Source organism: Amblyomma mixtum, chromosome 3 (genome assembly GCF_055824585.1).
Source record: "Amblyomma mixtum isolate Tamu chromosome 3, ASM5582458v1, whole genome shotgun sequence".
NCBI classification, from domain to species: domain Eukaryota; kingdom Metazoa; phylum Arthropoda; class Arachnida; order Ixodida; family Ixodidae; genus Amblyomma; species Amblyomma mixtum.
In genome coordinates, this window is record NC_143014.1 from 381532114 (window position 1) to 381558378 (window position 26265).

At 45.1% G+C, this 26265-nt stretch overlaps 1 long non-coding RNA gene and 1 pseudogene across 3 annotated transcripts in view; both read right to left on the minus strand.

Moving 5' to 3' along the window:
* LOC149357020 (kinesin-like protein KIF23) overlaps positions 1-26265 on the minus strand; it is a 60862-nt pseudogene that overhangs the window by 12333 nt on the left and 22264 nt on the right. Inside the window, exons 4-8 of the transcript XR_016291769.1 lie at positions 25506-25611; positions 21776-21912; positions 19092-19204; positions 18530-18694; positions 16446-16680 (exon numbers count right to left, since the gene is read on the minus strand). The product of XR_016291769.1 is annotated as a kinesin-like protein KIF23 (transcript). The remainder of the gene's footprint in view (positions 1-16445; positions 16681-18529; positions 18695-19091; positions 19205-21775; positions 21913-25505; positions 25612-26265) is intronic.
* Positions 413-10679, minus strand: LOC149357021 (uncharacterized). Of its 2 annotated transcripts, none has more exons than XR_016291771.1 (4): positions 10111-10679; positions 9131-9224; positions 8509-8584; positions 413-718 (listed from the first exon to the last, which is right to left on the minus strand). It is a non-coding gene; the product is annotated as an uncharacterized LOC149357021 (long non-coding RNA). The 2 variants fall into 2 exon arrangements; XR_016291770.1 differs by lacking the exon at positions 413-718 and adding an exon at positions 3452-4046.

A 26265-nucleotide genomic window follows, 5' to 3' on the forward strand; every position in this document is an offset into this window, starting at 1 on the left:
AGTACTGTACTACTCCTGCAATAGAGTACAGGCACTCCTCCGAGGGAGTAAAGCTACAACATTGAACCAGCATCCTACTACTCTTTCAGGTAGAGTTCCAGGACTCCGTTTGTTAGAGTGACTATACTCCTTCAAGGAGTATCAGCCCAGATCTTATTTTACTCCTTCAAAAGGAGTTTCATGTGTTTTCAATGTATCCTACTAATTTTCTTATTTCACATATTCTTCAGAGCAAGTTGGTCATATGTTTTGCAGGATCCACCTGCGCTACATCTACAAAAGAGTAATGAGCAAAAGGGATTATAATTTTTGCTCATACAACTACTTTATGGCTACACTACAGTTTGCACATTAGTATGGTGCTCTGTCTGCGTTGGGAATAACAATGGTTCAAGAAATAATGACACAAATGTACAACACTGATAACTTTTATTTCTCAAGTCATTGCTGTGATTGCTGTGGCTGCCCAAAACACGCTCGGGAGGCACTCGCTAGGATCAAGCCCCATTAGTGTCTCAAGCAGCAGACAAGCCCGCTTTGTTTTTGGGGTGTACTTGACATTAAATGCCAAGAACACTGCCAAAAGCAAAGTAAACCCATCTACCAAATCCACCGCAGTGAGCTGTAAGCGCTCAAAAGAAACTAAGATGCTGGATGATGCCGTAGCTTGCTCGGCTGAGTGAAGGAGCTTTGGCTATGCGTGCATTTCTCCGGGTGCCTGCAAACATGAATGAAAATAATGCAAGTAAGAGTCAATTCCAATGCCCTTTTCATACTATCCTGCATATAACCCCATGAAAAAAAAAGAAAGAATACAACTAGAATGTACTGATCGTGTGTGTCATGTCGCCACTAGTGTGTACCTATATTGTTACCAAGTGCAGACACCTTTCATTGCAAACCTTCATTCAGAGCTACAATTTTATGAAGCCCAATACAATTATCACTATGCTAGTCCTTTCAAAAGCTGTGTGCATGTAAAACAAGCACATATTTACCAAATGAAAATTTTAACATGAGCAACCTCTTCTGCAAGTATCATGATCAGCCTGACTACGCCCACTGCAGGGCAAAGGCCTCTCCCATGTTCTCCAATTAACCCTGTCCTTCGCCAGCTATGTCCACCGTGTTCCTGCAAACCTCCGCCCATGGAACTTTTTGCTGCTTCCTGCTACGTTTGCCTTCTCTTGGAATCCACTCCGTTACCCTTAAGGACCAGCGATTATCTTGCCTTCGTCTTACATGCCCTGCCCAAGCACCCTTTTTTCTCCTGATTTCTACTAGGATGTCTTCAACCCGCGTTTGTTCCCTCACCCACTCCGCCCGCTTCCGATCTCTTAACGTTACACCTATCATTTTTATTTCCATAGCTCGTTGCGTTGTCCTTAACTTAAGCTGAACCCTCTTCGTTAGCCTCCACGTTTCTGCCCCATAGGTGAATACCGGTAGGATACAGCTGTTGTATACTTTTCTCTTGAGGGGTATTGAAAACTGCCATTCATGATCTGAGAGAACCTGCCTATATGCACTCCGCCCCATCCATATTCCTCTAGTTATTACCCTTCATGATCCGGATCAGCGGTCACTGCCTGCTCTAAGTAAATGTATTCCCTTATCACTTCCAGTCATTTCTAAAACCACACCTATTGTGCTTGACGGTTTCTTGTCACGTAATACATTGTGCAGTTTAAAATATAGGGTAACCTTATGTATCAGCAGCGCGAACACCACACAGGAAGAAGGAGAAGAAGGTAAAGAGCGCTGAACTTCCAACTTTTATTTGAGCAAAAATTGAACCCGCACTTTTATACACATACCAGGTAAAATCCCACCAGGGGGGTAACCAAGGCGTGCTATCGAATTCGGACCAACACGATGTCCAGGGCATCAAAAAGATAACTACTATCGCACTATACAAAGACTTCCATGAAAAGCACGAATGACATGTGGAAAAAAAAACAAGACAATGTAAAGAACAGGGTTGAGTGTGCGCAAATGGAAAAACAGGGTTGATGGCGCGAATTTTGCTAAAACCATGAGAAGGCAAGAACACGGTAAAAAAGTAAAAACAGGGTTGAGTGTGCGCAAATGGAAAAAATGGAAAAACAGGGTTGAGGGCGCGAATTTTGCTAAAAGAAGAAAAAAAGAAACATGAGAAGGCGAGACACGGTAACAACGTAAGCGATGCGAAGGGATGAGCGCCAACAATTAACACGGCTAGAACTAAAATGCAGTGTGCCCCTAAAAGCCAGGTAAAATCAGGTAAAACCAGAGGGAAAGGTGATTTCTTTTTCAGATAATGAGATGGAAGGGGTGCTTACGCAACCTTCTTTGAGCCCTGAGATGTAGGTAGCTTCAATGATTTCGCGTGTTAGTTGGTTTTTATGTTTCTTTAAGACGGTTGCTTTCTTAAAATGAGGAATGCACTTCTTTTGGCTGTCACATACGCTGCAATGGGCGGGCAGGTTCCTCAACGGCGCCCCAGTTAGATCGTTCCTATGTTCCATTAACCTTTCGTTTAAGCATCTTCCTGTTTGGCCTATGTACGCCTTACCGCAAGCTAAAGGTATAGAGTATACAACACCCTCCGCACAAGGCACAAAAGGATCTCGGTGCCTGGTTGTACAGCTACTATTCTTTTTCTTTTTATTAACTTTGTTGCACAGGCTTGACAGGCGCAGAGGGGCTGAAAAGACTACGTCTACGCCTGCTTTTCTGCCAATTTTCTTCAGATTATGCGAGATTTGGTGCAGGTATGGCAGAACGGCGACCTTTTTGTTCCGCTGTCACGTATCATCCAGGGCTTCACATTCATGCTTCATACTTATCAGGACTTTTTTTGCAACAGACGAAAGGAGAGATTGCGGGTATCCTGATTGCGTCAGCCTCAGCACTTGGCTCGAAAAACTGTCCTGCAACCTGTGTTCACAAGATTTTGTGAGTGCGTTCTTAAAAGTTGACTTCACGATGTTCCTTTTTACAAGTTTTGAATGGGCTGAATCGTAGGGTAGGATGGGCTGATTGGCTCTTGGTTCAAATAACCAGCACACATGGTCCTCTCCGAAAAACAACTTTAACTCTAAAAACCGCATGGCGTTTTGTTCTGGGAATTCATGAGTAACTTCAAGAGGTGATATAGTATTAGAAAAAGTGTGGAGGACTTGAGTTGCTTGTGTTTTAAAGGCTTCAGTGTCGCAATCTAAGAGGACCAGGAAGTCATCGACGTACCGGAAAATATTTAGAACGCTTGAAGACCCAAGCTTGTCCTTCAAGGATCTGTCATGCATAGCGAGGAAAAGGTCGCTCAAAATGGGGGCGATGCATGACCCTATACATATGCCTTACTTTTGTATGAATCTCGAACCGTTCCACTCTGCCACTGTTGATTTTAGGTAAGCGCATAGCAATTCAATGAAGCCATCCGCAGAAACGCCACACTGCGGCCTTCCAAAATGAGTGTGGCGTTTCTGCGGATGGCTTCATTGAATTGCTATGCGCTTACCTAAAATCAACAGTGGCAGAGTGGAACGGTTCGAGATTCATACAAAAGCAAGGCATATGTATAGGGTCATGCATCGCCCCCATTTTGAGCGACCTTTTCCTCGCTATGCATGACAGATCCTTGAAGGACAAGCTTGAGTCTTCAAGCGTTCTAAAAATTTTCCGGTACGTCGATGACTTCCTGGTCCTCTTAGATTGCGACACTGAAGCCTTTAAAACAGAAGCAACTCAAGTCCTCCACACTTTTTCTAATACTATATCACCTCTTGAAGTTACTCATGAATTCCCAGAACAAAACGCCATGCGGTTTTTAGAGTTAAAGTTGTTTTTCGGAGAGGACCATGTGTGCTGGTTATTTGAACCAAGAGCCAATAAGCCCATCCTACCCTACGATTCAGCCCATTCAAAACTTGTAAAAAGGAACATCGTGAAGTCAACTTTTAAGAACGCACTCACAAAATCTTGTGAACACAGGTTGCAGGACAGTTTTTCGAGCCAAGTGCTGAGGCTGACGCAATCAGGATACCCGCAATCTCTCCTTTCGTCTGTTGCAAAAAAAGTCCTGATAAGTATGAAGCATGAATGTGAAGCCCCGGATGATACGTGACAGCGGAACAAAAAGGTCGCCGTTCTGCCATACCTGCACCAAATCTCGCATAATCTGAAGAAAATTGGCAGAAAAGCAGGCGTAGACGTAGTCTTTTCAGCCCCTCTGCGCCTGTCAAGCCTGTGCAACAAAGTTAATAAAAAGAAAAAGAATAGTAGCTGTACAACCAGGCACCGAGATCCTTTTGTGCCTTGTGCGGAGGGTGTTGTATACTCTATACCTTTAGCTTGCGGTAAGGCGTACATAGGCCAAACAGGAAGATGCTTAAACGAAAGGTTAATGGAACATAGGAACGATCTAACTGGGGCGCCGTTGAGGAACCTGCCCGCCCATTGCAGCGTATGTGACAGCCAAAAGAAGTGCATTCCTCATTTTAAGAAAGCAACCGTCTTAAAGAAACATAAAAACCAACTAACATGCGAAATCATTGAAGCTACCTACATCTCAGGGCTCAAAGAAGGTTGCGTAAGCACCCCTTCCATCTGATTATCTGAAAAAGAAATCACCTTTCCCTCTGGTTTTACCTGATTTTACCTGGCTTTTAGGGGCACACTGCATTTTAGTTCTAGCCTTGTTAATTGTTGGCGCTCATCCCTTCGCATCGCTTACGTTGTTACCGTGTCTCGCCTTTTCATGTTTTTTTTTCTTCTTTTAGCAAAATTCGCGCCCTCAACCCTGTTTTTCCATTTTTTCCATTTGCGCACACTCAACCCTGTTTTTTACATTGTCTTGTTTTTTTTTTTCCGCATGTCATTCGTGCTTTTCATGGAAGTCTTTGTATAGTGTGATAGTAGTTATCATTTTGATGCCCTGGACATCGTGTTGGTCCCAATTCGATAGCACGCCTTGATTACCCCCCTGGTGGGATTTTACCTGGTATGTGTATAAAAGTGCGGGTTCAATTTTTGCTCAAATAAAAGTTGGAAGTTCAGCGCTCTTTACCTTCTCCTTCTTCCTGTGTTGTGTTCGCGCTGCTGATACATATGGATCGCAACCAACTAGCCCGACAGATGGTGTTATTCAGGGTAACCTTGAATCGGGAAAACACTTAAACCAATGACAGTTTTCTTGCTGAAGAGAAATGGCTGTTGCAATTCCTGTTTCTCAGATACCATTAACTGAATTTCATGCTCTAAAATAATGAAGGAAAAATTCAAAATTTTTCATCTCAAAGAGGCAGACAACAAATTTCAGTTTGGTTTGGGTTGGTTTATGGGGTTTAACATCCCAAAGGGACCCAGGCTATGAGAGACGCCGTAGTGAAGGGCTCCGGAAATTTCGACCACCTGGGGTTCTTTAACGTGCACTGACATCGCACAGTACACGGGCCTCTAGAATTTCTCCTCCAAAGAAATTCCAGCCGCCGCGGCCGGGATCAAACCCGCGTCTTTTGGGTCAGCAGCCGAGCAAATTTCAGTTGCACATTTTTTTTTGTTTTTAATGATGCATAAGGCATTACTATGCACGGATAACCACACAGTATTCGCCTATGACTGCTAAATAAATTGTAATTAAATATCTTCTCTCTCCTGCTTCACTTTTAAAAACTGAGCAATGGCAATGGCATCAAAGGTCAGTATAAGCCAGGGGAGGCATGAGGAAAACTGCAATATAATTGCGGCTTCGTCATTCATTGTGATTCAGACTCTTAAGGCAGGCTGGCTTTAGCATTGTAACTAATTAAAACGATGAAGTAGCGATATCGTAGCTTTTTTGTGCCTTCCATAACCTATACTGAACATTGATGTCATAGCAATTGCTATGCTATTGAAACAGGGAAGAAAAGAAATCTGGTTGTAATTATTTAGCGATTGGAGACGAATACTATGCAACAATTGTATGTATACGAATGCTGGGACTGGGACTGGTGCTGGGACGTCTAATAAGAGCTCAGAAAGACTCGGTTTCAATACGCCAGACCCTCCGCATAACATTACCCTGTGCGAAAATACCCCACCCCACCCTAGCTTAATTTCTGTCCACATGAACCAAGGCTCACTGCACCTGTTATAAATATTGCCCTAAATATTGCAATCAAGCTGCCCGTGTATGCATAGACTATCTGTGCATGGAGAAAGAAAGAAGTTGTTAGGAATGTTTCACACCAAAAACAGAAAAAAAGGCAGCCTGTTTCTCAGAAACAGCTAAGAGCATGAAATGGTGTGTCCAAAAAGATTAGGCTGCTTTGTACTTATTTATGACAACGAGAACTGTCAGAGCTGCGCTTTCAAAAATTCAGGAGCTTTGTGCACAAATGTAGCTTCCGTATGCACGTCTTGCAGCACCAATGCTTCCGAATTGAAACGACCGATGAATATGCACAGGAAAAAGCAAATAGAGAGCGCTTGAATTTAAAAGAAAAGCTACCTTGCACAATCAGAAATTTCGCGACAGAACCTTCCAAACAGTGACGTGTACTGGTTGCGGTATACGGAATATATACCTAGCAAATAAGTGTGCGCTTTGTTAACGAGCGGGATTCTTTGGCGGCAATGCTACAGCTCCAATTCCGAAAACCTAACGCTGCAAAAATTGAGTTTTCAAAATACGTGCGAATGCACGATACACTTTTTCACGTATTTAGAACTTTCAGTTGTGAAACACAGACAACGAATCTTGTGTATGTGTCTTCCTTGGCTGGTAAAAAAATTCTTCTATAAGTCTCCAGTTTGCCTGTGTACTCCACAAATTCTAGGATCCCTGTCCGCTAAACGTCAAATTTCACTGAAGCGAAAGTAATACAACCGACAGCTGATGATCTGCTAGGGCAACAGGATTTCAAAAGTTTGAGAAGGGCAGTGGGAGTCCAATCCAGGTGGAGTAGTGAAATTTGACTAGTAACAGACAGGGATCCTCCAATCTGTGGAGGACACCGGCAAATTGGAGACTTACGGAGGAATTTTTTTACCCGCCAAGGAACACGCATACACAAGAGAACACCAGAGAGGACTACGGTTTTTACCAGCCCTTGTCCTGTGCGGTTCTCTCTTGTGTATGCGTCTTTTTTGGCTGGTAAAAAAATTCTTCCATAAGTCTCCAATTTGCCTGTGTCCTCAACAAACCGCAGGATCCCTGTCCACTACTAGTCAAATATTTCAACTCCACCTGGCTTGGACTCCCACCGCCCTTCTCTGTGGAGAAAGGGTGACAGCAGCTGGCAAAGGACAAGGTTAACTGCAGATCAACTGGGGAAGCATTATCCTGCACTGATTTTGACGGCAGGTTCACAAGACAAACAAAATCAACTCGAGGAGCGGGGTGCACATCATGCGACTGAATGTCAATGGCCAGTGAAAATGGCACCAGCACTATGGAATGCACATGCAGAAAATGAGACGCATTTTTTGTCAACTTTGAGTAGCAGTCTACTGCAATTTTAAAGAGCAAAGCTCTCAAGTATGGCAACACTGGCACTTTTTGTTTTACTGGGGTGAGGGTCGTCGTGAGGGTTGAAGTCCATATTTCTTTTCTATCCACTGTGTTAGTTGCGAGCTATGTTTACCTAATAGGGGCTGGGCATCTAACATCACCGTTATTTCTTTGCAGCAGTTAAAACAATACAGCATACATTTTATAACATGCTTAACGAATTTTTGGGAGCAGCATGCTTTTACCCTTCTACTATTTGTTGCTACTGAATCAGTTTGGCGTTGACAAAAGATCTGTAATAAGGAGTAATTACTCATTGACATCCACTCGAGCACAGCCAAACGGCTACAAAGGAAAGCTTTACAGCTTTCACAGAAACTTCGTAGTTAAAGAAAGATTCGTCCTGGTCCGGTGTTCGAACTCAGAACCACCACTTCACTGGAGCAGTCGCTCTATCAATTTGTCCAACCTGGACGGCAAGCTTATGGTAGGGCGAGAGCGAAGTGATCAATAACTCGAGTGGGAACTGTGTTGGTCCAATGTTTTAGGACCCCTAAAACACTGGACAAACTCAGTTCCCGCTTCATGTTACCTCTAAAACATTGGACAAACTGAGTTCCCGCTTCATGTTACAATACTGAGTGACATTTTGGTCTATACACCAGAAATACCGGTAAAGCATCATGATAGAACACAATGTTTTTTAAAGGGATAAAGGAATATGTTCGCCCTTTCAGAGGGCACATATGCATAAGAGGCAACATGTGTGAAACAGTCACTCCACCTGAAGCAGTGTAAATTCCATTATGTTAACAGCAGCAGTCAAAAGCTTCATGAGCGACTATTTCATACAGATCATGTAATTACATTCATGTAATTCAGGATCAGATTCATGTGATTATACAGGGAGGTACTGCTGCTAAGTGCACGTAGAGCTCTGCATGCATTTCTAAACCCGGCAGTGAGTCTATGTCTACGAAATTTTTCTAAATAGGCAGGTAAGGTATGCATCACTGGAAAACAATACCTACCACAAACAGCTGAGGAGAGATAGCACAGCCAAAAGCTGGAAGCACGAATGGCCCAGTAGATACTGGCAGCTGGCAACTGCAAATAAATATGTCAGAGCAACTGTTGTCAGTGGCCGTAACAATGTCATGAATGACAAGAGAAGAAATTGTCTACTGCTTCATAAATTAGAATAAGGTATTCACATAGCAACACAAAAAGCAATGAGATGGCCCATGACAAAAGAAATGAACAGATTGTATGTGATGCACAGATATACATTTTTTCAGTAGATTTACATGACTGTCACAACCGCATAGAAAGATGAGCAGGCTGGAATACCACTATTTTTATGCATGATGAAAAGAGCGTAACTATTCGAATATAGCATGCACAGGATTTAATTATTACTACTAGGGTGCTTTGGAGCAGCACCGAAGGTATTTTTAAATTGAACGTAGCGACCAGTAGACCCGTCTGCTTTGCACAAATGACGAGAGGATGGAAAAGGCATGCATTCATTAGCAAGAAGCACGATATCTCACATCACAGCATGAAACGAAAATTGGTATTGCATTTAACAAATCTGCACAGAAATAAAAACTGCCTAGTGGCAATGCAAGTAAGAGCAAGGGAAAAAAATACCGAAGAAAACTGGTGAGTGTGGTGCAGGGAGGTCTATGGGTAGGGTCTCGTGCCTGGGAATAGTTCCGAGCGCGGAGAATCGCCGGCAGCACAGCTGGTGGCAGTCAACCAAGAATAAATAAGAGAAAGTGAAAATCAATAACAAACCATCACCGATATAGCGAACGACTTGAAAGCGGGCCGCACAAACGAGGGATATAGCAAAAAGCTTGAAATCCTAAACAAGTGCGCAGTTGCATCCGAAACAGTTCTCAAAATCTGAAGGCGAGGAAGCATCGACACCTACACCTCAGGGCAGACGCAAGAACGATCTAACTTTGACATAATACTGTGTCAAATTCTGTTCCATGGGGAAGCACAGATAAAAATTTACAAATGACTAGGCAAGGGATATGCCCCAGCCTTTTACACGCGATCATTGTCCCCGAAAAAATTGTATGACAAATATTAAGGCGTAAGCACTAATCCGACGAGTACACACACTGAGCACTGTCTGTTGGCAGCTGGCCTAGCGCGAGTGCTCTGTCGCGCGGCACTGCCGCTCATCGTCATCTTCTAAGTAGCACAAATCAATCCGACGGTCACCAGCCGCGAGGCAACTCGACCGTTGTCAGTTCCCTTGTCTGTCCGCAGCTGGCCTAGCAAGAGCGCTCTCTAACGTGGCACTGCACGCTCATCATCCTCTCCTACGTAGCACAAATCTATGCTATTGGAATGTAGTAAACATTGTCTGTTGTTTTTCGCAGCGCTAGCAAGCGACCGCATAACTCTGTTGTGATAACTGGTGGCCGCGGCCGACAGCGCGCCTGAATACGTAGTGCGCGGGCCGCGGGCGAACGGACCGTCGTGTGAATCGGCCTTAACGCATTATAGCTGAGGCAACCGCAGGCAGACTGCCTGCACTGCCATCCCTATATAGGCGCACACTAATAACGCGTGCGAATAGAGATCAGAAGTAAAGAAACGTACACGGGACTCACCGTTCAGACGGCTCATCAAGGCTTAGCAAAACCGCACATTCTTCTTCGTTGCCTCTCCAGATGACAAGAAGTCGTAGCGCTACCTTTCTTCACGGCTTTACCCGTTCAAAATCACCAGTGTTGACAGGGCGTAATTCTCGTCCTTGGTTTCCAAAACACACTTGTGTTCTTCATACACGTCCACCGCACGAGCACTCAAACAATGCTACGAAAACCCAAATAACACAAAACGTGACGACGGCTGCAGTTTTGCTTCGTTGAAAAAACCTACAAATGCGCTTTTTTTATTACTAATATTTGAATTGTGTTCGCAACAAAAACAAATTATATTTTTTCATTTTATTTCTTTATTAAATGCGAATACCAAAGCGCTTTTAGATACTTTTGCTGACATGTCGTTTGTAGAAGCTGCGATCCTGTGATCCCATCCCCGGGTGTCCTAGCAGACGACGGCGCAGACGACGCTGTTGACGGAATGCAATTTCGATTGACGGCAGCGAAAATCCCTTAAATGCGACAAAAAACGCAAAGAAACGCACCGTATCGCAAACTGGTCCATATCAAGGATATGTTCGACGCGAGCGGTAGGAGAAAGAGCTGCTGCGATGCATTACTCAACGCGACACTGGCATGCTCGACGGAGACATGAAACAGAGCTTAAATGTGACCCGTACAAGCGGATTACTGTGATATCAACTGCGTTACGGAACTACGACGATACTTGCTTCACACTTTAGCTTATATGCAACAGCGGCCCGCACTCGCCGCATCCTGTTCGAGTGTACTTTCACTAGCAAGAGCCCACATGCATGGAAGCCGACAGAAGCAACTGTCTTTTCGAGTTCAGATTGTTCCGAGAAATACGAGCAGCTTACTTTAGCACGTACTCGAATTCAAGTTCTTAGCCTGTGTGTCACGTACGGTGACGATGGCGTCGAGGACGAGCTTAAGAATCGCCTTAACGTGGCCGCAACGCAGCCGGTATCCCAAGCATTCGTGCGCTAATTGTTGTTCACCTGTACTGCGAACGTGCGCTCAGTCGCAGGCCAGCCGCTAGCTGCTCGATTTACCAGCCTTGCGAGTACAATTCGCAAGTTTCTGAGCCAATCTGTGAGCGAGCCGAGCTTTCAGCAATGACGCTGCTCGCGAGCGCGCCGCGCGACGAGCTTCGGCCTGCTCCCTGGCTGCCGTATTCGTAGCTAAGCCTAGGAGGTTTCACTTCGATGCCAGAGCTGAGAGCGCTTCGAAACTGGCTAGCGCTGAGGTGCTACTCTTTGCATTGTAAGTACGTTTTATTGTGAACTATGTCTCGTAGTGAAATAAAGATATGCTCGGGTCGACCCGAACGGTGATGATGGCGTCGAGGACGAGCTTAAGAATCGCCGCAACGCAGCCGATATTCCATGCATACATGTGTGCTAAATTTGTTCACCTGTGCTGCAAACGTGGGCATAAAGGCTCGCTCAATCGCAGGCCAGTCGCTGCTCGATTTTCCAGCCTTGCGTGCGCGATTCGCAAGCTACGGAGCGAATCATTGAGCGAGCCGAGCTTTCGGCAACGACGCCGCCCGCGGTCGCGCCGGGCGACGAACTGTGCGCTGCTCGCTGGCTGCCCTTGTCGTCGCTAAACCTAGCTGATTTCACATAGATGCTGTAGCTGAATGCGCTTCGAAACTGGCCAGCACTTAGGTGCTACCCTCGGCACCGTTTTACTCTGAACCCCGCGTCATAGGGAAATAAATATATGCTCGGTTTCCGCGACCCCTTCAGGAGCGGAGCTATAGCAGAGGCCAGGCGAACTCCAGAGCAGCAGCAAAGCGGCTATGGGAGGAAATTTGTATGGCTGTTATCGCTTCTACCAACAACTCGACATTGGCTAATGATACTCTATCCCAGAGCTTTGGTCGTGAACAAACAATACCAGTGCATTTTTCTGACGCCGGCATCCAGGCTGGCAGGCCGGCCCCGAGAAGCTAGCGCGCCCTTACGAATGTATGGCCGTAAGGGCGGAGGAGTAAAACAAGCACTGAACTCCCTTGAAGTACGCAGGAGTGGAAATGCCATTTTACTCTTTTGTCAAGAGGAGTGAACAGGACCTTTCACTCTTTCTCGTTTGTAGAGAGAGTAGATTGAGACCTGCAGGAGTAGCGAGGCTCTTTTACTCTTAATGAAGGAGTAGCAGTTCTTAGAGTGTATGCAACGCGCCAGCTACATTCGAGCGCATGATGGATGCCCTTTTGCACGGCTTTAAGTGGTCCACTTGCCTGTGCTACCTCGATGACGTCATTGTCTTTTCGCCCACGTTTTCCACTCATATCACTGACCTTTCCCAGATCCTTTCCCTCTTTCGTCATGCCGGCCTGCAGCTCAACTCGTCAAGTGCCGTTTCGCGCGCCGCCAGCTCACCATCTTGGGTCATGTCGTCGACAATACGGGGGTCCACCCTGACCCTGAGAAGATCCGAGCCGTCAAAGACTTTCCCCAGCCACGTTCTTCTACCGACGTCCGAAGCTTCTTGGGGCTCTGCTCCTACTTTCGTTGATTCGTTCAAGGCTTCGCCGACATCGCCCGCCCCCTAACCAACCTTCTGAAGAAAGACACCACGTTCATGTGGGGAACCGACCAGCCACAAACGTTTTCCAACCTGATATCGAAGCTTACTACCGCGCCAGTTCTCGCCCACTTCGATGTGACCGCTCCCACTGAAGTTCGCACTGACGCCAGTGGCTACGGCATCGGCGCTATCCTCTCACAGAGACAATCCGGAGAGCACCGTGTGATCGCGTACGCCAGCCGTCTCCTCTCTGCCCCGGAGCGGAATTACTCAATTACCGAACGCGAGTGCTTAGCTCTTGTCTGGGCCGTTGGGAAATTCCGCCCATATTTATACGGCCGCCCCTTTACAGTTGTCACTGACCACCATGCGTTGTGCTGGCTCTCTTCCTTGAAAGACCCTACAGGACGGCTTGGTCGTTGGGCACTGAGCCTGCAGCAGTACCATTACTCTGTACTCTACAAGTCTGGCCGCTTGCAATATAGCCAATGTATGAGTCTACATAGGCCTGAGGGAATAATTTTCTTCGAATAATTTCGAAGCGAATATTTTGAATGCTTCTGGTGCACAAAAAAGGTTGAACGACACAATAGGCAATTTCAAAATCATGTATTCTGAAAATAAAAACAAACTAAGAGTACATTACAGCTTTGCAACACTCCTTCAGGCTGTGCTGACTTTCTGCAAAACTGGCCATCGGAAATTGGAGGAGTCGACCTGCAGACGAAGTCGACACATTTGTCGGACATTTGTCGGACATTCGTGGGACCTCCACCTGCTTTGAAGAAGCTACTTCATGGACACCTGCTACGCGTACATATCCTGCGCCTCTGCACCCAGTGCCATCCCGCTTCAGGCATCTGAAAGAGGCACCCATCTCCATGCACCTCGTGCTGTAGCTTTAGCTTCGCGCTCACGCTGCTACGCGTACATATCCTGCGCCTCTGCACCCAGTGCCATCCCGCTTCAGGCATCTGAAAGAGGCACCCATCTCCATGCACCTCGTGCTGTAGCTTTAGCTTCGCGCTCACGCCACTGCACTTGATTGGCGAATATGGATATGCAATATGGACATATGAGGCACGAGGGACGGTGTGCTTTAAAGGGGCTGCGAAACACTGCCTGGGGGAATACCGGCTATACTTCAGGTGGGTTCTTTATGTCACACAGATGCTGACTTAAAAAGAATTACAGGAATCGATGCACAGGAACGGCAGTTATTCAGTGAAGAAATTTCAAAATACAAGCAAACAAAACGCTGCCCTCAACTCGATTTTGGCGGGGCTTCCCACTCCTATTTCGCTCTCCCAATGACGGCACCTGGCGCAACCAATCAAAACAGCCAGCCAGAGCACGTCGCGGAAGTTTGTACTCCATGGTTGCCTGCTCTCTAACAGACTGGCAGCGTTGTTTCCATGCCAGAGCGCCCCTGGTGGTGTATTTTTAGTACACTTGCTTTGCAGGGCTTTTAATCTAAGACAAACAAATTGTTTTTGTTGATCTAATATAAAACGCAGACAGGTGACAAAATGTGTCTCTATTTTTCACACAATTTGCAGTATATTTACTGTTTGTCCGGTCATCAAGCTCGCGCCAGGTGATGTCATATCCGCTGCTAAAAACCCGCCACTGTGTGGCGACACCATCAGAGCCATGAAGTTGTTTTTGGGAGGACATTAAAATATTAAAAAATGGAATGTACGGGGTATTACCGACGCTATTAGCACCATTATAACACACTGTATGCAATCAACAGGCAAAACAGTTAACTAAGATTGTGTTTCTGGGCCCCTTTAAGGTATGCATACACCAAACGCTATTTCAAATTGAGCCTTAAGGGGGAAGAGGGTCTTAAAAAAATTATGTCACAATATTGAAATCATCAAGGAACACATATTTTTGTGTGCTGATTCTAAATATGCCAGTTTCATGTAAAAAAAGCCCTTCTGCACTAATGTAGTATACTTTATGCAAGGTTTTTGCCGAAGGCTTACAAGGAATTTTTACTGCAGGGAACTTGCTAAACTGCATATCACTGGTTTGTCTTGACATCTAGAAATACAGTAAGAGTGCACTCATATTTTGTATGCTATTTCTCAGAGTTGACGCTTCTGTATACTAAAATAAAGTTTCCAAAATGGTGACGCGCTTCGAAGCAGTACTCTTCAATTCAGAGTGAATTCGTGTCACTGGGTTTTTCAGCACTTCCACTGGTCATAAATGGAGCATTGGGATTTCAGGCCACTCCTAGGAATAAAAAATAATGTCTTACAAAAGTGGTTTTCTTTCTAAAGAAACAAGATGGTGCCATAGGCTTAGGTTATCGTTTCGTATGCTTTTGCATACGCTGAACTAAAAGTGAGCGTATGGCAAACAGTAACATCTCACAAAATACTTGCGTTTAGCATACGTAAGCATACCCTAATCTGAAACTGACTAATGTTTCTCCATTTCTCTTTTTCAACCATATCTGCAAACGACGTGAGCAGACAACGAGGCAAGAAGTGACACGTTTAGCACGCTCTCCTGACCGGCTAAGGATTTCTTGAGCTTTCACAGTCCTGCGAAGATCTTATGGGATTGCATATAGGAAGTGTCCGTGGAGTCGGTTTGCACCATGGTGCCATCGCAGAGGGGGTACACTGAACCAAAACCACACAGAGCAAGGGTTCTATAAACGCTGCTCACTTGAGACGAATGAGTAGTACTATAGTCGGATACAACTCATGAACAAAGTTTTCCCCGTCGCAGGACCCCCTTCCAGCCAATGGCGTCGATCGATTCTTTAGACCGTGCTAGCGTGACAGTGCAGGGAAGGGACTATCCCCTTTCATCTGCCACTCCCTGCACTGTCACGCTGCAAGGTCATGAGAATTGGCCGCCATTGGATGGAAGTCAGTTCTTTGACGGGGAAAAGCCGCTTTGTCTTTGAGTTGTATCTGGCTATATGAGATTTCAAGTACCAAACATTTGGATCGAATCAAATATCACATAAACTAGTCGATTGCATATTTGGAATTATCGAATACTTGCCCTACAGCAATAAATGCCAGAGAAATTTAGTTCATTTGGATGACCACATACCTGTCCACAGATTCATTGGCGATGCAAAGAAATTTTAGACTTGCATTTCATCATTTTTTTGTCCTCGTGGACAATCCAATCCAAAAACCCTATTTAAAATTGCCGTTCTTTGCTGAGCAGAAGCAACGGAGTCAAAGACACATTCAGCTTGCATGGTCAAGAGCAAAGCTGCATAAGTTAGTGCAAATCATTCTTCCACCATTATAAGAGCTACAGTGAGTACTGGGTGGCCTTTAACATTTTATTAGCCACATTCTGGTCTCTTGGGTTCTTTAGGAGCATGATGTTTGTGAGCACTCTTCGGCAGATGACCTGTGCGAGAGAAATTGTACGAGAAAAGGCTAAAACCCGCAGCAACTGTTCGGCTGAGTAAGCATACTCTAAGGCGTATCCGAAAACAGTACCTTCAGAATGATTATCTAATGCTTCCTGGTGAACTCATCACTTATGCCATCTCATTTACAGTTAAATAACAGTGCTGATGTCCTCTCACCCGACTTGACATCTGGGGTGTTAAGTGCCTTACAAGCTGACAAGATTTCCAGCATCCAGCTGTGCTTGCCTCAAAGGGAGTCTATCATAATTTGTAGGTTAGGAGAGTGATTAGGGAAGATTTCAGCGAGTCACATAGTCCGACCATCAATACACAGTGTGCATATTTGGATTCGGCATCATAGAACAACAGAACAAAAATGTACCTGCATGATATCTTGTCCATGGGCATCAAGAGGGGCTTGGACCAGCCTAATGTTGAAGACACTGTGGCTCCTGCTTGATTCCGCATTGAGGGCTGTGTGGGCCACGTGCCTGGACTTCTGGCCTTGACACCAGGCTTCAAATGCCTCGTCGGCGCTCTTTACTTCAGTTTCAGTCACCCCCGAGACATACACACAATGCTTGGAATCCTCTCGCAGTATCTTGGATCGCATCTGCCTGGATAGTGGGAGGAAAAGAAAAATAACCACACAGAACTGTTGGATGGCTGCCCAATGGCTAGTGCCACATAGACTTAGGATGATAGCGCAATGACGGATCAGTTGTGGATGGGTACACTACATAACCTGTTCAGGCCTGTGCGACCATCTGCTAGCATGAAAAAAAGCACAGCATTTTTCTTTGAGTCATGTAGCCAAGTTGTTCTCTTCAAAGCTAAACACAGCTTTCTTTGTATAACCATGTAGAACTGTTCAGGTAAGCAGGAAACCTTTGTGAACATTGAATGCAAGTCCAAAAAAAGTACATATGAATGCCTGGCATGTGAACTAAAATGAGCCACCCAGCTGGAAATCATTCACATGCTTCAATTCAGTGGTGTCGAAGGCAAGGCGAACAAGCATCCAACAAGGATGGTGCTGTGGTCCTGGTGCCTAAAAAACAAAGCTTGTGAGTGGAGCCCTAAGTACTAACAGTGAAACTTCATGATAAGACAATGAGCATGTACATTAATGCTTAGGTTAAAAACTCTTCACACTGTAGACCCTCCAAAGCAAAAAATTTGTTCCAATTATTCGCAAGGCTGATGCAGCAAGGCCCTGCACTGAATGCTGGGCCATGTGTTCAAAGCATTGATATGACTGACTGGTACGGTTACTGGTGCGTGGCTTCTCAGTGTGGTGCCAGAAGCGAGCCGTTGTGTTGTGCCTTGTCAGCCAGGATAAGTGGGATAGGCCACCGTTCCCCCACAAACTTTGTAAGCTCATCCGCCCACCTAACCTTCTGCCACCCCCTGCTACGCTTGCCTTCTCTTGGAATCCACTCCGTTACCCTTAAGGACCAGCGGTTATCTTGCCTTCGCATTACGTGCCCTGCCCAAGCCCACTTATTCCTCTTGATTTCGACTAGGATATCATTAACCCGTGTTTGTTCCCTCACCCACTCTACATCTCTCAATCAATCAGTTCAAATTAACAAGATTATAATGTAAGTCAAGTCTTTAAATCTGGTTTCTGAACTTTTATGCATTTCCACAAAGGATGACACTCATACAATCTTTTATCGCAGACAGCAGAGGTATGGGTGACTCAATAGTACTGTAAATGCCCACCTCTTGCAACTACAGACTTGTTGCTTACGCCCTGAATGCAAGGAACGTTTGTGGCACAAGTCTAATATTTGGCTTCTGTCACAACATTTCAACATTATTTGATTCAAGGTCAATTCAGTGAGATTTCCCAGTAATGTGTGGAGTTTTGGTTCTCAATGTATTGGACTCGAAAGAGCAAAAGCTGTAGGGGAGCCAGAGTTCTAGCCTAGAATGCATTGCATCATGCATATAGCAAGCTGGAGATGATTCAATGAGAAATAAGTGCGAAGGAATAAGGGATAGTGATCAAAACAAACATGACAAGCGCTTATATGTGGTCAGTTGTGACCTAGCACTCCCCTTGTCTACTGTTTCCACTGACTATAGCCACTACTATGCGCTCTTCATGCCTCAACACTGATGAGTGACAAAGGATGCTCTGACAAAGCTCAATGCTGCCGTGACAGGCACATTTTGTCACTTGACATTGTCTCAGTTTCTGCTGGTACTGATTACATGAAATAGCTAGTAGCAGAGATTTTAAATTATTAAGAAGAGGTGTATGCACCTTTAAAACAGATTAGCAGTTGGTTTCGACAAATAGTAAGTGCAAAGCAAAATACGGATCAGGTTAAACTGGTTGAATGTACTGAACGTGTTTGGTGCAATATGCTACAAAGAGATGCAAATAAAGATGCCCAAAGCAAAGGTAATTGAAATTTAAGACAATGATGAACATGGGTAAGGTAAAGCGCTCACTTTGTGTTAGTGTCAATTGGATTGTCATCCAGGAGATCACAGACATAATTATTGTAGATCTCAATGTATGACACAAATACTGCGTATGCCGTATCAGGGTCGACGTCTTCCACTTTGCCCGTTTCATGAGCACGAGCAGCCCAGTCCACTCCATCGTCATCCCTCCTGGAATTAAAATATTGTCAACATCAGCAAGGTGTACCATTAAGTGGCACAGTAGCAATCACAAATGTGAATAATGTACATTCCAGTACATTAACAGCTGTGCAGTTGCTTTGTGGGCATGCATGCATCTTGAATTCACAACAACCATTTGAGGTCAGAAGAAGCCAGGCTGAAGAAGAGCCGGGAGAGCTTGGCAAGACTAAGGATGGCGGGAAAGAAGACTTCACCGAACAAAGCGTTACGTCAACTTCCCACCAGGTGTGTCCTTTACACACTAGGCCCAGGACCACTCCAGCCACAAAGCTGCTTGTAAAAAGCAATTACATCACTTCTTTGCGATCACATGTGCGCCTGACAGCAGTACGGCCAAAAAATAATGAAACATTATTGCGCATACCTTCTTATTTTTGGTGCCTTGGGTGTCATAGGCACTGTCTCGCGCTGGAACTCGACCAATGCCTCAGCCATTGTTTGCGTTTGGAAGCCATTCCGCTTGTCCGGCTTGAAGACCTGGGAGAAGAGTGCAGAACAGGCAAGGTCAATACATTCAACAATCTTCTGCGGAAGGAGGCAATTTTTCACCAGAGATGAAACTGCCTGGAGGACATTTTGCAATCCCCTGTGTGTGTCAGTTCAGTTTAACAGCATTTAAGATGTATCTGACAGGCACTAAAAAAAGTACCTACTTACAGAGATCGCTCACATTGTAAGGCTATCACCCTGGCTCTGCTGTTGGTCTTTCAAAATGCATTCATTTTATCTTGCCTACCGGTAGCAGTAGGACCTATACTTTTTGCTGCAGTGAGTGGCAGCTGTATCAACTCCCAGTTTGCACAAAGTGAGTCATGAGAAAATGAAAGAAATACTGTCTGTTTTGTAGAAAAAAAAAGCACGGCAAAAGACGAAGGATGAAGAAAGGCACACAACACAGGCGATTTTCTTGGTCCTGTGTCCCTGTTTGCACTGTTTTTTTCCTACGAAATGAACATCACCCAACTCGCCCAGCTTGCCATCTACAGCAAATAAAAATTGCCCTAGAGTTCCCCACATTTTCCAAATGCCATGAAATATACTCAAAGCTTTTTCCAGGCAGCAGATTCACTAAAAAACAGTGCTATCAAAATGTCACGCATAGAGGAGGCTTACACCATGCATACTAAATACCTGTTTCTTACAGCTAGTATTTTGCATGCTCAGACGCTCAATCAAGAGGTGTTCCAATGCCCCAAGGCACCTTTTAGGCATCACAAAATATGGCGAGCCATACACGTTGTCAGCCTGCAAATTACACAAGCTTCATATCCATTCTCTGCCAGTAACAATAGACAGTTTTAGTATAGAGTTTGCATTTTTTGCGTACGCAACACGCAAGATGTTTGCGTACGCTAAATTCAAAGCGCGAACAACACCTTTAGGTGAGCGTTTGCGGACCGTTCCGAAGTAGACATACAACATCCAGGTTCAGCCCCGTTTGGGTAAGTACCTAGCGCTACCACACGTCGAAAAAAAAATTGAAGTCGTTTTGAGAAGTGCTAAAAATGGCCGTTGCCATGACGACAGTGTACACAACCTGTCGTTAGGCTTACGGGCTTGAAAACAGACTGCTATCTCAAGAGTACCGGCAAGTTATCGCACATAACATTGCGTCCCAGTGAAACGACAGAAAGCGGAAGCAAATACCACCATTTGTTGCCAGTTGAGCGCCGAATAACTCAATGACGAGGTATTTTAGAACCGAAGCGGGCAAACAGGGCGCCGCCATGTTGTCTCCGCAAGCCCCGCAAAGACGCTACGCTATTTCCAGAAAATTGCGTGCGTACGCTAAACGCTAAGCTTCTTTTAGCGTTCTGCACATGCGCATTCTACATGCGCTATTTTGTTGCGTACGCAAAGGTTTTGCGTACGCTATACTAAAACTGTCTAATTCCTGAATGCATCCAAAAACACTTTAGCGTGCTATTAACTTCACATCCACTGATGGCCACCAAATGTGAAATCACAAGAGAGCTGGCACACTCATGCGATGCCAAATTTATGCTGTTAAAAAGCGAATCTGCCAACAAACTTTTGCCATTACTGGTTCTGCTTCTCCAGCTGCTCAGTATAGATGCTAGAGATGATATTCACAGACACACAAAAAAAAGAAATGAAGTTCTAAAGTACAGTTCATTACCTTGTCTATGAAAGGTGTAGATTAATGCACTTACTATCAGAAATTGCGTAACTAACCCTCTCATTGCCTGGTTTTTCGCAAGAGTGACGCACCCCCAGTGTCAGACCTGTGCAGGCAGCCATCGCAAAGCAATCGCGCACACAGAGGAAGCACTCTCCGTGGCCTGCACAAAGCTAGAGTGACAACTTGTGAGAAAAGACGAAAGAGAGACAGAAGAGTGCAACTACTTCTCCTGCCACTGGTAGTGGTGAACGAGCCCGCGGAAAGGCAGCGGTACACGCTCCTTACACTAAACGTGACATAGCGGACGCGGCGAGAATAATAAAAAAAAAAGCTTCTAGACAGTTACAAGAGATGGCAGAGCCATTCTCCACCACCTTTCAAGAGTTGCACGCGTGGAGATAGTGCCGAGCAACTAAGCCCCCTTGGAGAGACATGGCCATGGTCACTCAGTGCACCTCAACATATGAAGAAAACACAAGCACGAATTGAAAGTACAAGCTTCTAGATGGATAAAATAGATGATGGGAAGGCCCCAAGCAGGCCAGCTATGTGTTCCGGTGCACATTTTCGAAAGCGGAAAAAAAGAGAGTAGAGCTAAAGTTCAAAACATACAAGTACGTAAGTGACACTCAAAGGGCTAACTACCATGATGTGTCAGCAGGTGTACCAATATACTACTGAAAATGAGGATGCAGATATGATACCTAGCTGTAGTAGTGACGATTTTAAAGGAAGAAATGCAAAAAATTGATCTCCCAAAATTGAAGCAATTAAAAAAAGAAAACAACATGGACGGTAAGCATGAATCCTGAAGCTTACCACCATGCCATGATAGCCAACACTGCATACACGGTGTAAAAATACATTTTTAAGAACCACTTAACTGAACAACAAAGGAAACCTACGTATTTCCTGGCTTGGTATTCGCCAATCGAGTTGAATATGACGTCCAAGCAACGTGGCAGAATGCCTCCATCCTGAGGATTCCCAGTCATTGTATAGGTCTTGCCGGATGATGTGATTCCATAAGTGAACAGAAGCCCTGGAAGAACAAAAGTTCCCAATGAAAAATTTACATATGCTATCCAATATGATATTCTAGCACAGGAACTATAAGCACATGGGTACACATTAAACTGCACATTCATTCCCGTGTAAATATGCGGCAGGTACATATTCACACAGTGCCTGCTGCAGTGGATTTGATGCTCAGCTGCTGACCCCAAGGTTGCAGGATTGAATCCCAAACAAAACGGCCGCATTTCAATGGAGCCGAAATGTAAAAATGCACACACACTATGCGATGTGTGACAGCAGTTTAAAGAACTTCAAGTGGTCTCAATAAATCCGGAGCCTTACACTTAGGCATCGCTCAAAGCCCATGTGTCGCTTCATGGCATTATACCCCCCATACCAAGAGTAAAAACTCGTTGAGTCCAAAAAATCGGATAATTAATTCAGAAAAACTGAAGAATTTTGGAAAATTCGATCATTCAGAAAAATGAGAATTCAAAAACTCCGTTCAGTCACGGCAACCAGGTGATAATGATGGTGAGTGGGCAGATTAAAAACCTGGCCACTATAGCACCAGGCAGCCTTGGCTTGTACTGTGGACTGAGGGGTTTTAATGTCCTGGAGCAACTCTGGCTTTGAGGGATGCCACAGTGGCGGGCTCTGGATTAATTCAGAGCACCTGGGGTTCTTTAACACGCGCTGACATCGCACAGTGCACGGGCATCTTTTGTATTTCGCCCCCATTGAAATAGTATGGCCATTGTGGGGCCGAGATCACACCTGCGACCAGCAGCCAAACACCATATACAGCCACTGAGCCATCGCGGCGGGTCCAAGTGACGCTGTTGTCGAGCCAAATTGCAAAGGCAGCGCACTCATCGCTACATTAGTCAAGAATGTACAACAGGATGCTCCGATATTTTCTCTTTTCCTTGCATGCACATCGCTGACTGATGTGCAAGGTGTGTGCAGGGGGGTAGAGAACACGTGTGCGAGTGGTTCATCCCACAGCATGCATGCACTGCACTGTTTGGCAAAACTAGGAGAAACACTTAGTGCTGCACAAATATCTCTAAAATTTGGTCCTCAGAAATTAAACACTCAGTTAATTCAAGCATTTTTTTCCAGTCCCATGAAATACGAATTAACAGGGGTTCTACTGTACCATTTTCATTGACAATGTTTTGAGTGAACACACAAAAGTCTGCAGGCAATCTGCAGCCATGGGGTGATAAGTAAGTGATATACTACTATAGACATCCAGCAAGAAAGAAAATACCAAATGCAATACAGCTTGAGTAGGAGCTAGTTTGTACAGTAAAACGAAGCACTTGAGAGCTTTTCTTTGGCTATGGTTCTCTGTCTGGTAAACAATGTTGCACTTTTTCCTATTCTTTACACAATGCAAATACAGTGGTGGCAGAGTACAGAACGGTGCACCACAGAAGTACTGCCCAAAGGCAAAGGAGACTAGAAAAATCAAGCCGTGAAAACCATCCACACCAAACCACCAATATTTCCGCACTTTTGATGCAGAAAGACAAAACTAACAGCGGTTACACGCAAATGGCGACTTCTACTTTCAGTGCAACAACATTGTGGGGCAATCGCAATTAAGTGCTGTCTGCAGTTCACCTCCCTAGCACCCCCAAGGCACTCGTGGCACAATAAAAATGCTACGAATGACACACACCACGACGTCACCCGAGTACTCACTGTTGGGAGGAGAGCACATGATGCTTGCATGCTGCTGCGCCCCAACTGCTTTTCATGCCATGATAGTGCCATCACCGCGTGCATCATAGCTCTCGCATTGCGCCAGCTCAGTTCTGTCCCTGCTGCCAAAACATTCGGACGTGCGCAATTCCCTCCAAGAACAAGGTCCCTCTAAGCTACAGCAATGCTGAAAAGCTGAAGCTTGACACTGTCTCATATTTCTCGCATCACGTTGTATGATTTCCTGGCAATTTTTTTTATACGTGGGTCATCTCAAAAATTAGGTCTCCTATTCTTTTAGAAATGCAAAAGTAAGTACATTTTCAACAAGTTGTATGTCGGTTTAAGGGTTGAACATCCTGCTGCTTTTCCATACCATCGGCAATTCGGTCGATGCTTTTTGCTAGGCACTGGGGCAGTTTTTATGTGCCCTTGTCATACCAGCTCGCCACGATCTCGTTCAGGAGGCGTTGGAGCTGACCTTCCACTCCGCCATCGTCTTAGAAGCGCCTTCCGGCTGGATGCTCTTTTAACTTTGGAATCAAGTGGTAGTCACTGGATGCAAAGTCCGTAAAACAGGGCGGGTGAGTGATGATTTTTCCTACGAACTGCTGCAGGAGAATGACAACGTGGCCAGCGACATCGGGGCGAGCTTTGTCGCGGAGAAGTCTCACGCCCTTGTTAAAGATTCCTCCTCGATTTTGAACCACGCGTCTGAGTTATTTCAGAGTCCCACAATACCTGTTAGCATTTATCGTGGTCCAAAGAGCCATAAAGTCAACCGACCATACGATCTTTCAGTCCCAAAAACAGTTTTCATGGCTTTGGCGAAGAGGAATGTCGCCACTCACGTCTTTCTTTTTTTTTGTCTGAGGTGGGAAGTGGGACGCCTAGATTCCTCACCGCTAACCATAGAGTCCAAAAAGTTCTTGTTTTTTTTCTGCGTAATGCAGAAGAAATTCGTGGGAAGAGCACGCGCGTTGCCCTTCATGGTCTGGTGTGAGCATTCGCAGACCCACCTTGCGCACACCTTCCCATATTCCAATTTTTCAGCCATAATCCTACGCATGGTAGCTCAAGACACCTCAGGAATAAAAATGCAGCGAACGACGAGAGTAATCTTCCGATCTTGTCACATCACGTCTTCAAGCTTCGCGACTGTGTCGTCAGAAACTGAAGGTCGGCCACTTGTTTCTTCATCATGAATTGCAGTGTGACCAGCAGTAAACTCCGTACAACACTTGCGCTCGTTTTTGGCGTCTGTGCACGAGCATACCTACACTTCCATCAAGTGGTGATGAATTTCAGCATATTGAAGAGCTCTCGCGTTCCAAACTCGAATAACTGCGCCAACTGCGCACCTGGCGGCAGTGACAAGCCAGACCTCCTTACGAAGATGGCTGCCGAGCCCAGACTGGCCGGCCCAGAAGGACAAGCGTGAGCTTGTTCGGGAGAGGAGGAGCAGTGAGCAGAGCAATGTGGCCTGAAGCAGCGTCAATAGTTTTTCAGCAGCGCCAGTGCTTTGGAGACCTTACTTTTAGGATTACCTTCGTAGCTACAATTTATGATTTTTATTAGGGGCCGTAGTGAGTGCAAACAAATCCACTGATGCAGACAGAAGAAGGGAAAAGCACGATATGCTTTAGACATTTTAGTAGCTGTAGCAGAAACCTGTCTGTTTCCCTCACATGTAGTTAAGACAAGACTTTTTGTTTTCGCAAAGTTAAACGTTGCTAAATGAAGTTCAGGGTGGCAGACCTCCATCAAAGAGGAGGAGACAATCTCAGCAATTCCAGCAACAAAAGGAATGCTAAGCAAGCCTTACAAACACATCATAATTCAAAGAAAGAAAAAGAATCACAATTCAATTGGCTATGTGAAATATTGAATATTGAAAAAGCTTACCAGGCTTTCCGTGAACAAGATCACTGACCAGGGGCAGGCCAACATGGTCGAAAACTTCCTTCTGAGAAGCATTTGCATCAAACACATACTTAAAGGTGTAGTGATACTGAAAGAAAAAAACACCATTAGTCGCTTAGACTGGCTCAAACAATCAGCTTTATTTAAATTGTGCATCATAAAGGACAGCTGTGCTGTAAACAATCTGGGATCAAGCGTGTTGACTATGACAGGTTCATAACATGTTCGTTCATGCATCAATAAAGTGCCCAAAATGGCAGCCACTACACTTAATATGCAAGTGCCGTGTCGCTCAGGAGGTTCTCTAGGCATAAAATTTGGACATAAAGCTATTTACCAGCATCAGCAGCACTCAGCACTTTTGCAACAGAGTATAGCCGCAGTAGAATATCAACCCCGATACCAACTGGTTCAGGCATCATGAATTTTTCTTGGCTCCCAAACGATGCGCAGCCATTTTGCATGTTTGCTTCGCAGATTTCAAAGTCAATGTCTTTGTCCCACTCACTGAAACGTGTTTGCAGCATTACCACATTCTGAGAATGGGCAAACCTTTGTGAATGGTGTCATGAATAATTCAGTCCAGGGAAAAGGCACCTGGCTCTACAAAGTTTATATTTACAGCCTTGTTACGCGATTCCATAGTGCCATGACAGCACGGTTTGGCAACGGAAAAGATGAGCAGATAGCAATGTCAACCAAACTGAACATACCTCAAAAATGCACTGTAGCACAGCACTAG